Source organism: Palaemon carinicauda, chromosome 13 (genome assembly GCF_036898095.1).
Source record: "Palaemon carinicauda isolate YSFRI2023 chromosome 13, ASM3689809v2, whole genome shotgun sequence".
NCBI lineage: Eukaryota > Metazoa > Arthropoda > Malacostraca > Decapoda > Palaemonidae > Palaemon > Palaemon carinicauda.
Genome location: NC_090737.1, coordinates 27,455,534 through 27,468,744, shown reverse-complemented (window position 1 = coordinate 27,468,744; position 13,211 = coordinate 27,455,534).

Genomic DNA, 13,211 nt, shown 5'->3' with positions numbered 1-13,211 from the left:
TGCTGAAGTGAAGTGTAATGCATAGTTGTTTCTCAGTTTAGGGATGAAAGTTTCTTTTCATGCTAACTTTAAAAAAAGGTATATTTTTTCTTTTGAGGTAACATGTCATGGGTAGATGCAATAATATTGAAGAAATATGTTATCAAAATAGAAAAACCATATCTCTTTTCCAAGAGTGTCTGCAGCGTGAAAAAATTCAGCTAGTGTTTGGTCAAGCCTGTCATCACCTTAATTACTGTCGTCAGCACTAAAGAGGTAAACCGACCCTTGATGAAAAATGTTATTTTGATAATAAAATGTTATTTTTATAATAAAATAAATTTTTGAATATACTTACCCGGTGATTATATAAGCTGCAACTCTGTTGCTCGACAGAAAACTCTACTTTAAAAATCCGCCAGCGATCGCTATGCAGGTAGGGGGTGTACTTCAACAGCGCCATCTGTCGTGCAGGTACTCAGTACTCAATGTAAACAAAGAACTCAATTTTCTCCTCGGTCCACTGCGTCTCTATTGGGGAGGAAGGGAGGGTCCTTTAATATATAATCACCGGGTAAGTATATTCAAAAATTTATTTTATTATAAAAATAACATTTTTCAATATTTAACTTAGCCGGTGATTATATAAGCTGATTCACACCCAGGGGGGTGGGTAGAGACCAGCAATAAATGTTTACATTATTATGAGCTAAGGATTTTTTATTTCATTTTAGCAGTTATCAAAATAACAAACTTAAAATAAATAAGTACCTGGTAAGGAAGTCGACTTGAACAATTACTCTGCCTTTTTAAGTACGTCTTCCTTACGGAGCCTCGTGATCCTCTTAGGATGCTGAGCGACCCCTAGGAGCTGAAGTATCAAGGGTTGCAACCCATACAACAGGACCTCATCAAAACCTCTAATCTAGGCGCTTCTCAAGAAATGACTTTGACCACCCGCCAAATCAAGTAGGATGCGAAAGGCTTCTTAGCCTTCCGGACAACCCAAAAACAATAATAAAACATTTCAAGAGAAAGATTAAAAAGGTTATGGAATTAGGGAATTGTAGTGGTTGAGCCCTCACCCACTATTGCACTCGTTGCTACGAATGGTCCCAGAGTGTAGCAGTTCTCGTAAAGAGACTGGACATTCTTAAGATAAAGAGACGCGAACACTGACTTGCTTTTCCAATAAGTTGCGTCGATTATACTTTGCAGAGATCTATTTTGTTTAAAGGCCACGGAAGTTGCGACAGCTCTAACTTCGTGTGTCCTTACCTTCAGCAAAGCTTGGTCTTCCTCATTCAGATGGGAATGAGCTTCTCGTATTAACAGTCTGATAAAATAGGATAAAGCATTCTTTGACATAGGCAAAGATGGTTTCTTAACTGAACACCATAAAGCTTCAGACGGGCCTCGTAAAGGTTTAGTTCGTTTTAAATAGAACTTAAGAGCTCTTACAGGGCATAAGACTCTTTCTAGTTCATTTCCAACCATACGATAAGTTTGGAATATCGAACGATATTGGCCAAGGCCGAGAAGGCAGCTCGTTTTTGGCTAGAAAACCAAGTTGTAGAACATGTAGCCGTTTCGGATGAGAATCCGATGTTCTTGCTGAAGGCATGAATCTCACTGACTCTTTTAGCTGTGGCTAAGCATACCAGGAAAAGAGTCTTTAAGGTGAGATCTTTCAGGGAGGCTGATTGTAGCGGTTCGAACCTGTCTGACATAAGGAATCTTAGTACCACGTCTAAATTCCAACCAGGTGTAACCAAACGACGCTCCTTCGTGGTCTCAAAAGACTTAAGGAGGTCCTGTAGATCTTTATTGTTGGAAAGATCTAAGCCTCTGTGACGGAAGACTGATGCCAACATGCTTCTGTAACCCTTGATAGTGGGAGCTGAAAGAGATCGTTCTTTCCTCAGATATAAGAGGAAGTCAGCTATTTGAGTTACAGAGGTACTGGTCGAGGATACGGATACTGACTTGCACCAGTTTCGGAAGATTTCCCACTTCGATTGGTAGACTCTAAGGGTGGATGTTCTCCTTGCTCTAGCAATCGCTCTGGCTGCCTCCTTCGAAAAGCCTCTAGCTCTCGAGAGTCTTTCGATAGTCTGAAGGCAGTCAGACGAAGAGCGTGGAGGCCTTGGTGTACCTTCTTTACGTGTGGCTGACGTAGAAGGTCCACCCTTAGGGGAAGTGTTCTGGGAACGTCTACTAGCCATCGAAGTACCTCGGTGAACCATTCTCTCGCGGGCCAGAGGGAAGCAACTAGCGTCAACCTTGTCCCTTCGTGAGAGGCGAACTTCTGCAGTACCTTGTTGACAATCTTGAACGGAGGGAATGCATATAGATCTAGATGTGACCAATCTAGGAGAAAGGCATCTATATGAACTGCTGCTGGGTCCGGGATTGGTGAGCAAAATATTGGGAGCCTCTTGGTCATCGAGGTTGCGAAGAGATCTATGGTTGGCTGGCCCCAGGTGGCCCAAAGTCTCTTGCATACATCCTTGTGGAGGGTCCATTCTGTTGGAATTATTTGTCCCTTCCGACTGAGACAATCTGCCATGACATTCAAGTTGCCTTGGATGAACCTCGTTACTAGTGATATGTCTAGACCTTTTGACCAGGTGAGGAGGTCCCTTGCGATCTCGTACAACGTCAGAGAGTAGGTCCTTCCTTGCTTGGAGATGTACGCCAAAGCCGTGGTGTTGTCCGAGTTCACCTCCACCACTTTGCCTTGAAGGAGAGACCTGAAGCTTTTCCAGGCCAGACGTACTGCCAGTAGCTCCTTGCAGTTGAAATGCATTGTCCTTTGACTCGAGTTCCATATTCCCGAGCATTCCCGACCGTCTAATGTCGCACCCCAGCCTACGTCCGATGCGTCCGAGAAGAGAACGTGGTTGGGAGTCTGAACAGTCAGGGGAAGACCCTCTCTTAGGTTGATATAGTCCTTTCACCAAGTCAGACAAGACATTATCTTTTCGGAAACCGGGATCGAGACCGCTTCTAGCGTCTTGTCCTTTTTCCAGTGAAAAGCTAGATGGTATAGAAGAGGACGGAGGTGTAGTCTTCCTAGTGACACAAATTGATCCACGGATGACAGCGTCCCTACCAGACTCATCCACAGCCTGACTGAGCAGCGTTCCTTCTTCAGCATCTTCTGGATGGATAGCAGGGCTGGGGGCTGATCGTCTTGTTCAGCAACGTCCTCATCAGAGGGTTCCTCATCCGAAACTGATGAGGAAACGGCAACGGAGTGGGCAACGTCTGACTCGCTGAATCCGGTCGCACTGGCTGGATGCGTGACGGAGCCGGACGCAATATCATGGAACTGCTGCACAGTCTGTGAACTGTCAACAACCATGGGTGTGCGAGGAAGCACAGCGTCAACCCGAAACTGTCTAGACCGTCTGGGTTGTGCAGTCAACACCCTACCGGGTTGCTGAGGTTGACGCACTGCGTCACTAGTCACCTCTGCTGGTTGTTGAACGTCCTGAACGTCAACAACCACCTCCGAGCGTCGCTTAACGTCAACGTGCGGCTGGCAACCCACACTGGGTCGCATCGGTGGAGGAACCACCTCAACTGGCAGACGCGAGTAGGTTACCTCAGCGTCAACAGGGCGCACAACCGACCGGTTGGAAGGTTGTTGGCCAGAAGGTTCTTCTCCGCATTTAAGTCCTCTATCAAGGACGCAAGCTTGGACTGCATGTCTTGCAGCAAAGCCCATTTAGGGTCTACGGGAGCAGGTGTGGCAACAGACGGGGTTAGCGACTGAGGCGGAACCGTTTACCATCCCTGAAAGCCTTGTTATGCGTGACATAATAGTACAGCAAAACTTCAAAGGCTCGACAACAGCTGAGAAGTTGACCTGTAAACAACTTGGAGCGTCTCCTGGCTAGGCGCCAGGGAGAGTCTACCAGAATTGAGAAGTCTATCTGGGCAGAGGCATGAACTCCCAAGCCGAGAACTTCTCTCGTGTCATATCAGACTCTCGCTCTATAAACCAGATTAAAAGAAGGGAAAGTAAAGGTTGTATCCCTCAAACTCCTCCTGGTGAAAAACCAGTCGCCTAGCCAACGTAACGCTCTCTAGGAGAGCGAGAGAGCACTAGCTTAAAAACAACGGCTTCGAAGTAGCTAGGCCTAGTGTAAGCTCTGACGTTTAGGCGAACGAGGAGCAGCAGTTACAAGATCCGGACGAAGATCCTTAAAAAAAATCATCATGATTTAATTAAAGTCCATAGGAGGCAAAGCAGCTTAAGGCTCCTCTCCATCTGACAGAGTCCTCAAGGGAATATCAGTAGGAGGGAGAACAGCAACTTCCTCATCTACAGGAACCTTGTCCGATAAAAGCTGAGTCTCTCACTGGTGCATTAGTAGCGGACCAGAACGCAACGTCATGTAACTGCTTGACAGTCTGTGAACTGTCAACAACTGAACTGTCAACCACAACAGGTGCGTGAGGACGTACAGCGTCCACTCGAGACTGCTTTGACTGCCTAGACTGAGCAGTCAAAACAACTCTAGAATGCGGAGGTTGACGCACAGCGTCAAAACAAGTCAACTCCGATTGTTAGTGAACGTCTAGAACGTCAACAGGAGCATCAGCCAGTGGCCTAACGTCCAAATGCGGCTGAAAAACCACACGAGACCGCATCGAGTGTGGTTCTAAACAACCTGACTGACGTGACTAAGCTACGCCAACGTCAACAGTAAGCACAACGGAACGTTAGGTTGGCTGAAAGCCAGGATATCGATGAGATAAACGGCTAGACTCAACGGACTAATCGGCAGAATAGTCTTCCATAAGGGAGGCAAGCATATACTGCATGTTTTGCCATACAACCCCTTAAGGATCAACGGAAATGGTTGTGGTAATAGACGAGGGTAACGTCTGTGACCGCAACACTTTGCCTACAAAAAAGACTTCCGGAGTCTGTGTTACGCTTTTGTTAGGCGGCGAGCAGTTATCCGATGACTGCATAGGGTCAGAGCTGTCCTAATGGCTGTAACCAGGACGCTGGACCTGTCCTGAAAGGACTGACTTTCGCTTAAGGGCTTCGAAACCTTGTGACAGGTTTCTTATGCGAAAAGCCTACGGATGGCGAGGAGAAACAACGTCTCTCTCGTCTTATGGTAGGGGAGATCTTGGTAAGAAAACACCCGATACCATAGAGGGAAAACGTCTGTTCGTTGGTCAAGGCCTCTCGAACCCATAAGTCTTTTGACATTACTTCTCTCCTGGGCTTGGGAGCTTGCAAGAGGTCCCGGACTAGGTGAACGACAGGCACGAACAGACGAACCCTCGGACGCAACACTGTAACACTTTGCGCCTCGGACGCAACACTGTAACACTTTGCGCCTCGGACGCAACACTGTAACACTTTGCGCATATCACTTTATCACTTCGATTTTCTGTTTTGCACTTATTTCTACCTGAAACACGCAATTCTACCCTTCATTAAAAGGTAGTAATTGCGAAATCAGTCGTATAATGCAAGCTCATAATACCAGCAAAAAACAGAAAACATATTTTAAGATAAAAAGAAAAATCAGTGGCTGGGAAAGAGACTAAACACTAGTTCATATAACTACGTTTTCAATCTCTCACCGCACATAGCCTGGGGACGAGAATAAAAACCTAAAAACGTTTTATCTTTTCTCCCCGTACAGAGACTAGGGACGAGAGTAACACGAGAACAACGTTACCCGCTTGAACAGAACGTTTTCTCTCCTCTCTCTCCCTCCGTCTCTATCTCTCTCTCTCTTTCTCTCTTGATTTCGCACCTAAGAGAAGAGCCCAATTATATATCGTCAAAAAAACATGTTATTTGACTAAAGGAAAAAACTGAAAGGTTTTTCAAATAAAAAGTTCCTTTAAATTAGAATTTAAAACATTAAAGCTAAGAAAGAATGAACAAAACGTCAGAATCGATTTACTCTTACTGCAAAGTGAAACCGTGATACACTCTCTCTCTATCGTAACGATAGAGCGCATGATGAACGTCCTGAACGTCAACAACTGCGTAGCATAAAAAACTAAACGTTAGTTCATCTTTGAAAACAGTACGAAGACTATCAAAGAAATTCTTTCATAAAATATTACATTTAAAAAGTTTTAAATTCTTTAAAAGCTAATTACGATATAAAGAGCTCAACGTTGATTAACTTCGGTTCCAAGTTAGGACCGCCTACTATCAGGAAAGGTCGCATATAAACAAAACATTAAAATTTATTTTTATATGTTTATAATAAATGGAAAGTTAATCGAAGAGGCCTAATAAAGGCGGAGAGATATAAAATATATAGATCTATAACGTGATAAGATAATTACTAAAAGCCTAAACACACTTCCGTCTAAGGGAAGGGTCGGCCATTTAAAAGTGAAAGAAAGTCCATACTCTCTTTGTCACCATAATTAAATCTATCCAAAACGAGTTCAAGTTTTGAGATGAAGATAAAACACCTGCATAGCGAAAGCTCAAAACTAGAATAGTGTACTTCACCAAATAGTTGTGAAAACAAATCCAGTTAGCAACAGCGAATTAGTAGGTCTTGCCGGTAGCCCGACAGAGAGAATATTGAGTTCTTTGTTTACATTGAGTACTGAGTACCTGCACAACAGATGGCGCTGTTGAAGTACACCCCCTACCTGCATAGCGATCGCTGGCGGATTTTTAACGTAGAGTTTTCTGTCGAGCAACAGAGTTGCAGCTTATATAATCACCGGCTAAGTTAAATATTGAAAAATAAATTTTTGAATATACTTACCCGGTGATTATATAGCTGCAACTCTGTTGCCCGACAGACAACTCTACGGTAAAAACTCGCCAGCGATCGCTACACAGGTTGCGGGTGTGCCCAACAGCGCCATCTGTCGTCCAGATACCCAGTACTCAATGTAAACAAAGACTCAATTTTCTCCTCGTCCCACTGCGTCTCTATTGGGGAGGAAGGGAGGGTCCTTTAATTTATAATCACCGGGTAAGTATATTCAAAAATTTATTTTATTATCAAAATAACATTTTTCAATATTTAACTTAGCCGGTGATTATATAGCTGATTCACACCCAGGGGGGTGGGTAGAGACCAGCAATATATGTTTACACTTTTATGAGCTAAGAGTTTTTATTTCATTTTAGAAGTTATCAAAATAACAAAAACAAAATAAATAGGTACCTGGTAAGGAAGTCGACTTGAACAATTTCTCTGCCTTTTAAGTACGTCTTCCTTACGGAGCCTCGCGATCCTCTTAGGATGCTGATCGACCCCTAGGATCTGAAGTATCAAGGGTTGCAACCCATACAACAGGACCTCATCAAAACCCCTAATCTAGGCGCTCTCAAGAAATGACTTTGACCACCCGCCAAATCAACCAGGATGCGGAAGGCTTCTTAGCCTTCCGGACAACCCAAAAAACAACAATAAAAACATTTCAAGAGAAAGATTAAAAGGGTATGGAATTAGGGAATTGTAGTGGTTGAGCCCTCACCCACTACTGGACTCGCTGCTACGAATGGTCCCAGTGTGTAGCAGTTCTTGTAAAGAGACTGGACATCTTTCAAGTAAAATGACGCGAACACTGACTTGCTTCTCCAATAGGTTGCGTCCATTATACTTTGCAGAGATATATTTTGCTTAAAGGCCACGGAAGTTGTTACAACTCTAACTTCGTGCGTCTTCACCTTAAGCAAAGTTCGGTCTTCCTCACTCAGATGTGAATGAGCTTCTCGTATTAACAATCTGATAAAGTCTGACCAAGCATTCTTTGACAAAGGCAAGGATGGTTTCTTAACTGAACACCATAAAGCTTCAGATTGGCCTTGTAAAGGTTTAGTACGCTTTAAATAGAACTTAAGAGCTCTAACAGGGCATAAGACTCTTTCTAGTTCATTGCCTACGATCTCCGATAAGCTGGGGATATCGAAAGATTTAGGCCAAGGCCGAGAAGGCAGCTCATTTTTGGCTAGAAAACCAAGTTGTAGCGAACAAGTGGCTTTTTCTGACGAAAATCCTATGTTCTTGCTGAAGGCATGAATCTCACTGACTCTTTTAGCCGAGGCTAAGCATACCAGGAAAAGAGTTTTAAGAGTGAGATCTTTCAGGGAGGCTGATTGTAACGGCTCCAACCTGTCTGATATGAAGAATCTTAGTACCACGTCTAAATTCCATCCAGGGGTAGCCAAACGACGCTCCTTGGTGGTCTCAAAAGACTTAAGGAGGTCTTGCAGATCTTTATGTTTGGAAAGATCTAAGCCTCTATGCCGGAAGACCGATGCCAACATGCTTCTGTAGCCCTTGATAGTGGGAGCTGAAAGGGATCGTCCTTTTCTCAGGTAAAAGAGAAAAACAGCTATTTGAGCTACAGAGGTACTGGTCGAGGATACAGAAACTGACTTGCACCAGTCTCAGAAGACTTCCCACTTCGATTGGTAGACTCTAATGGAAGAAGCTCTCATTGCTCTAGCAATCGCACTGGCTGCTTCTTTCGAAAAGCCTCTAGCTCTCGAGAGTCTTTCGATAGTCTGAAGGCAGTCAGACGAAGAGTGTGGAGGCTTTGGAGTACCTTCTTTACGTGTGGCTGACGTAGAAGGTCTACCCTTAGAGGAAGACTACTGGGAACGTCTACTAACCATCGAAGTATCTCGGTGAACCATTCTCTCGCGGGCCAGAGGGAAGCAACTAACGTCAACCTTGTCCCTTCGTGAGAGGCGAACTTCTGCAGTACCTAGTTGACAATCTTGAACGGTGGGAATGCGTAGAGATCCAGATGTGACCAATCTAGGAGGAAAGCATCTATATGTATTGCTGCTGGGTCCGGGACTGGAGAGCAATAGATTGGAAGCCTCTTGGTCAGCGAGGTTGCAAAGAGATCTATGGATGGTTTACCCCAAGTGGCCCAAAGTCTCTTGCACACATCCTTGTGGAGGGTCCATTCGGTTGGAATTACTTGCCCTTTCCGACTGAGACAATCTGCTATGACGTTCAAGTCGCCTTGGATGAACCTCGTTACTAGGGAGATGTCTTGACCTTTTGACCAGATGAGCAGGTCCCTTGTGATCTCGTACAACGTCAGTGAGTGGGTACCTCCTTGTTTGGAGATGTACGCCAAGGCCGTGGTGATGTCCGAGTTAACTTCCACCACTTTGCCTCGAAGGAGAGACTTGAAGCTTTTCAAGGCCAGATGTACTGCCAACAGCTCCTTGCAGTTGATATGCATGCTCCTCTGACTCGAGTTCCACAGTCCTGAGCATTCCCGACCGTCTAGTGTCGCGCCCCAGCCCACGTCCGATGCGTCCGAGAAGAGAACATGGTTGGGAGTCTGAACAGCCAGGGGAAGACCCTCTCTTAGGTTGATATTGTCCTTCCACCAAGTCAGACAAGACTTTATCTTTTCGGAAACCGGGATCGAGACCGCTTCTAGCGTCTTGTCCTTTTTCCAGTGAAAAGCTAGATGGTATTGAAGAGGACGGAGGTGTAGTCTTCCTAGTGACACAAATTGTTCCACGGATAACAGCGTCCCTACCAGACTCATCCACAGCCTGACTGAGCAGCGTTCCTTCTTCAGCATCTTCTGGATGGATAGCAGGGCTTGATCTATTCTGGGGGCTGATCGTCTTGTTGTTCAGCAACGTCCTCATCAGAGGGTTCCTCATCCGAAAACTGATGAGGAAACGGCAACGGAGTGGGCAACGTCTGGCTCGCTGAGTCCGGTCGCACTGGTGGATGCGTGACGGAGCCGGACGCAATATCATGGAACTGCTGCACAGTCTGTGAACTGTCAACAACCATGGGTGCGCGAGGAAGCACAGCGTCAACCCGAGACTGTCTAGACCGTCTGGGTTGTGCAGTCAACACCCTATCGGGTTGCTGAGGTTGACGCACTGCGTCAAAACAAGTCACCTCTGCTGGTTGTTGAACGTCAACAACCACCTCCGAGCGTCGCTTAACGTCAACGTGCGGCTGGCAACCCACACTGGGTCGCATCGGTGTAGGAACCACCTCAACTGGCAGACGCGAGTAGGTTACCTCAGCGTCAACAGGGCGCACAAACGACCGGTTGGAAGGTTGTTGGCCAGAAGGTTCGGTAGCAACCTTCTCCGCATTAAAGTCCTCTATCAAGGACGCAAGCTTGGACTGCATGTCTTGCAGCAAAGCCCATTTAGGGTCTACGGGAGCAGGTGTGGCAACAGACGGGGTTAGCGACTGAGGCGGTACCGTTTACCATCCCTGAAAGCCTTGTTATGCGTGACATAAATGTACAGCAAAACTTCAAAGGCTCGAAAACAGCTGTGAAGTTGACCTGTATAAAATCTTGGAGCGTCTCCTGGCCAGGCGCCAGGGAGAGTCTACGAGAATTGAGAAGTCTATCTGGGCAGAGGCATGAACTCCCAAGCCGAGAACTTCTCTCGTGTCATATCAGACTCTCGCTCTATAAACCAGTTTAAAAGAAGGGAAAGCAAAGGCTGTATCCCCCAAACTCCTCCTGGTGAAAAACCAGTCGCCTAGCCAACGTAAAGCTCTCTAGGAGAGCGAGAGAGCACTAGCTTAAAAACAACGGCTTCGAAGTAGCTAGGCCTAGTGTAAGCTCTGACGTTTAGGCGAACGAGGAGCTGCAGTTACAAAAAGATCCGGACAAAGATCCTTAAAAAAATCATCATGATTTAATTAAAGTCCATAGGAGGCTAAGCAGCTTTAGGCTCCACTCCATCTGACAGAGTCCTCAAGGGAATATCAGTAGTAGGGAGAACAGCAACTTCCTCATCTACAGGAACCTTGTCCGATAAAAGCTGAGTCTCAAGCAAGGGAGAGACCTACTGTGGTGGCAATGCTTTACAAGCAGAGTCCACACTCACTGGTGCATTAGTAGCGGACCAGAACGCAACGTCATGTAACTGCTTGACAGTCTGTGAACTGTCAACAACTGAACTGTCAACCACAACAGGTGCGTGAGGACGCACAGCGTCCACTCGAGACTGCTTTGACTGCCTAGACTGAGCAGTCAAAACAACTCTAGAATGCGGAGGTTGACGCACAGCGTCAAAACAAGTCAACTCCGATTGTTAGTGAACGTCTTGAACGTCAACAGGAGCATCAGCAAGTGGCCTAACGTCCAAATGCGGCTGAAAAACCACACGAGACCGCATCGAGTGTGGTTCTAAACAACCTGACTGACGTGACTAAGCTACGCCAACGTCAACAGTAAGCACAAAGGAACGTTAGGTTGGCTGAAAGCCAGGATATCGATGAGATAAACGGCTAGACTCAACGGACTAATCGGCAGAATAGTCTTCCATAAGGGAGGCTAGCATATACTGCATGTCTTGCCATACAACCCATTAAGGATCAACGGAAATGGTTGTGGTAAGAGACGAGGGTAACGTCTGTGACCGCAACACTTTGCCTACAAAAAAAGACTCTCGGAGTCTGTGTTACGCTTTTGTTAGGCGGCGAGCAGTTATCCGATGACTGCATAGGGTCAGAGCTGTCCTAATGGTTGTAACCAGGACGCTGGACCTGTCCTGAAAGGACTGACTTTCGCTTAAGGGCTTCGAAACCTTGTGACAGGTTTCTTATGCGAAAAGCCTTCGGATGACGAGGAGAAACAACGTCTCTCTCGTCTTATGGTAGGGGAGATCTTGGTAAGATACACCCGATACCATAGAGGGAAAACGTCTGTTCGTTGGTCAAGGCCTCTCGAACCCATAAGTCGTTTGACATTACTTCTCCCCTTGGCTTGGGAGCATGTAAGAGGTCCCGGACTAGGTGAACGACAGGCACGAACAGACGAACCCTCGGACGCAACACTGTAACACTTTGCGCATATCACTTTATCACTTCGATTTTCTGTTTTGCACTTATTTCACTGAAATCGAAACTTTTACTGATTTCTACCTGAAACACGCAATTCTACCCTTCATTAAAAGGTAGTAATTGCGAAATCAGTCGTATAATGCAAGCTCATTAATACCAGCAAAAACAGAAAACATATTTTAAGATAAAAAAATCAGTGGCTGGGAAAGACTAAACACTAGTTCATATAACTACGTTTTCAATCTCTCACCGCACATAGCCTGGGGACGAGAATAAAAAACTAAAACGTTTTATCCTTCCTCCCCGTACAGAGACTAGGGACGAGAGTAACTCGAGAACAACGTTACCCGTTTGAACGGAACGTTTTCTCTCCTCTCTCTCCCTCCGTCTCTATCTCTCTCTCTCTCTTTCTCTCTTGATTTCGCACCTAAGAGAAGAGCCCAATTATACTTCGTCAAAAAAACATGTTATTTGACTAAAGGAAAAAACTGAAAGGTTTTTCAATTAAAAAGTTCCTTTAAAATACAATTTAAAACATTTAAGCTAAGAAAGAATGAACAAAACGTCAGAATCGATTTACTCTTACTGCAAAGTGAAACCGTGATACACTCTCTCTCTATCGTAACGATAGAGCGCATGTTGAACGTCCTGAACGTCAACAACTGCGTAGCATAAATAAACTAAACGTTAGTTCATCTTTGAAAACAGTACGAAGTCTATCAAAGAAATTCTTTCATAAAATATTACATTTAAAAAGTTTTAAATCCTTAGCTCTTTAAAAGCTAATTACGATATAAAGGGCTCAACGTTGATTAACTTCGGTTTCCAAGTTAGGACCGCCTACTCTCAGGAAAGGTCTATATAAACAAAAACATTAAAATTATTTTTATATGTTTATAATAAATGGAAAGTTAATCGAAGAGGCCTAATAAAGGCGGAGAGATATAAAATATATAGAGGAAAATCTATAACGTGATATAATTACTAAAAGCCTAAACACACTTCCGTCTAAGGGAAGGGTCGGCCATTTAAAAGTGAAAGAAAGTCCATACTCTCTTTGTCACCATAATTTAATCTATCCAAAACGAGTTCAAGATTTAAGATGAAGATAAAACACCTGCATAGCGAAAGCTCAAAACTAGAATAAAGTACTTCACCAATTAGTTGTGAAAAAACTCCAGTTTAGCAACAGCGAGTAAGTACGTCTTGTCGATAGCTCGACAGAGAGAAAATTGAGTCTTTGTTTACATTGAGTACTGGGTATCTGGACGACAGATGGCGCTGTTGGGCACACCCGCAACCTGTGTAGCGATCGCTGGCGAGTTTTTACCGTAGAGTTGTCTGTCGGGCAACAGAGTTGCAGCTATATAATCACCGGCTAAGTTAAATATTGAAAATTGATTTATGGAAAAT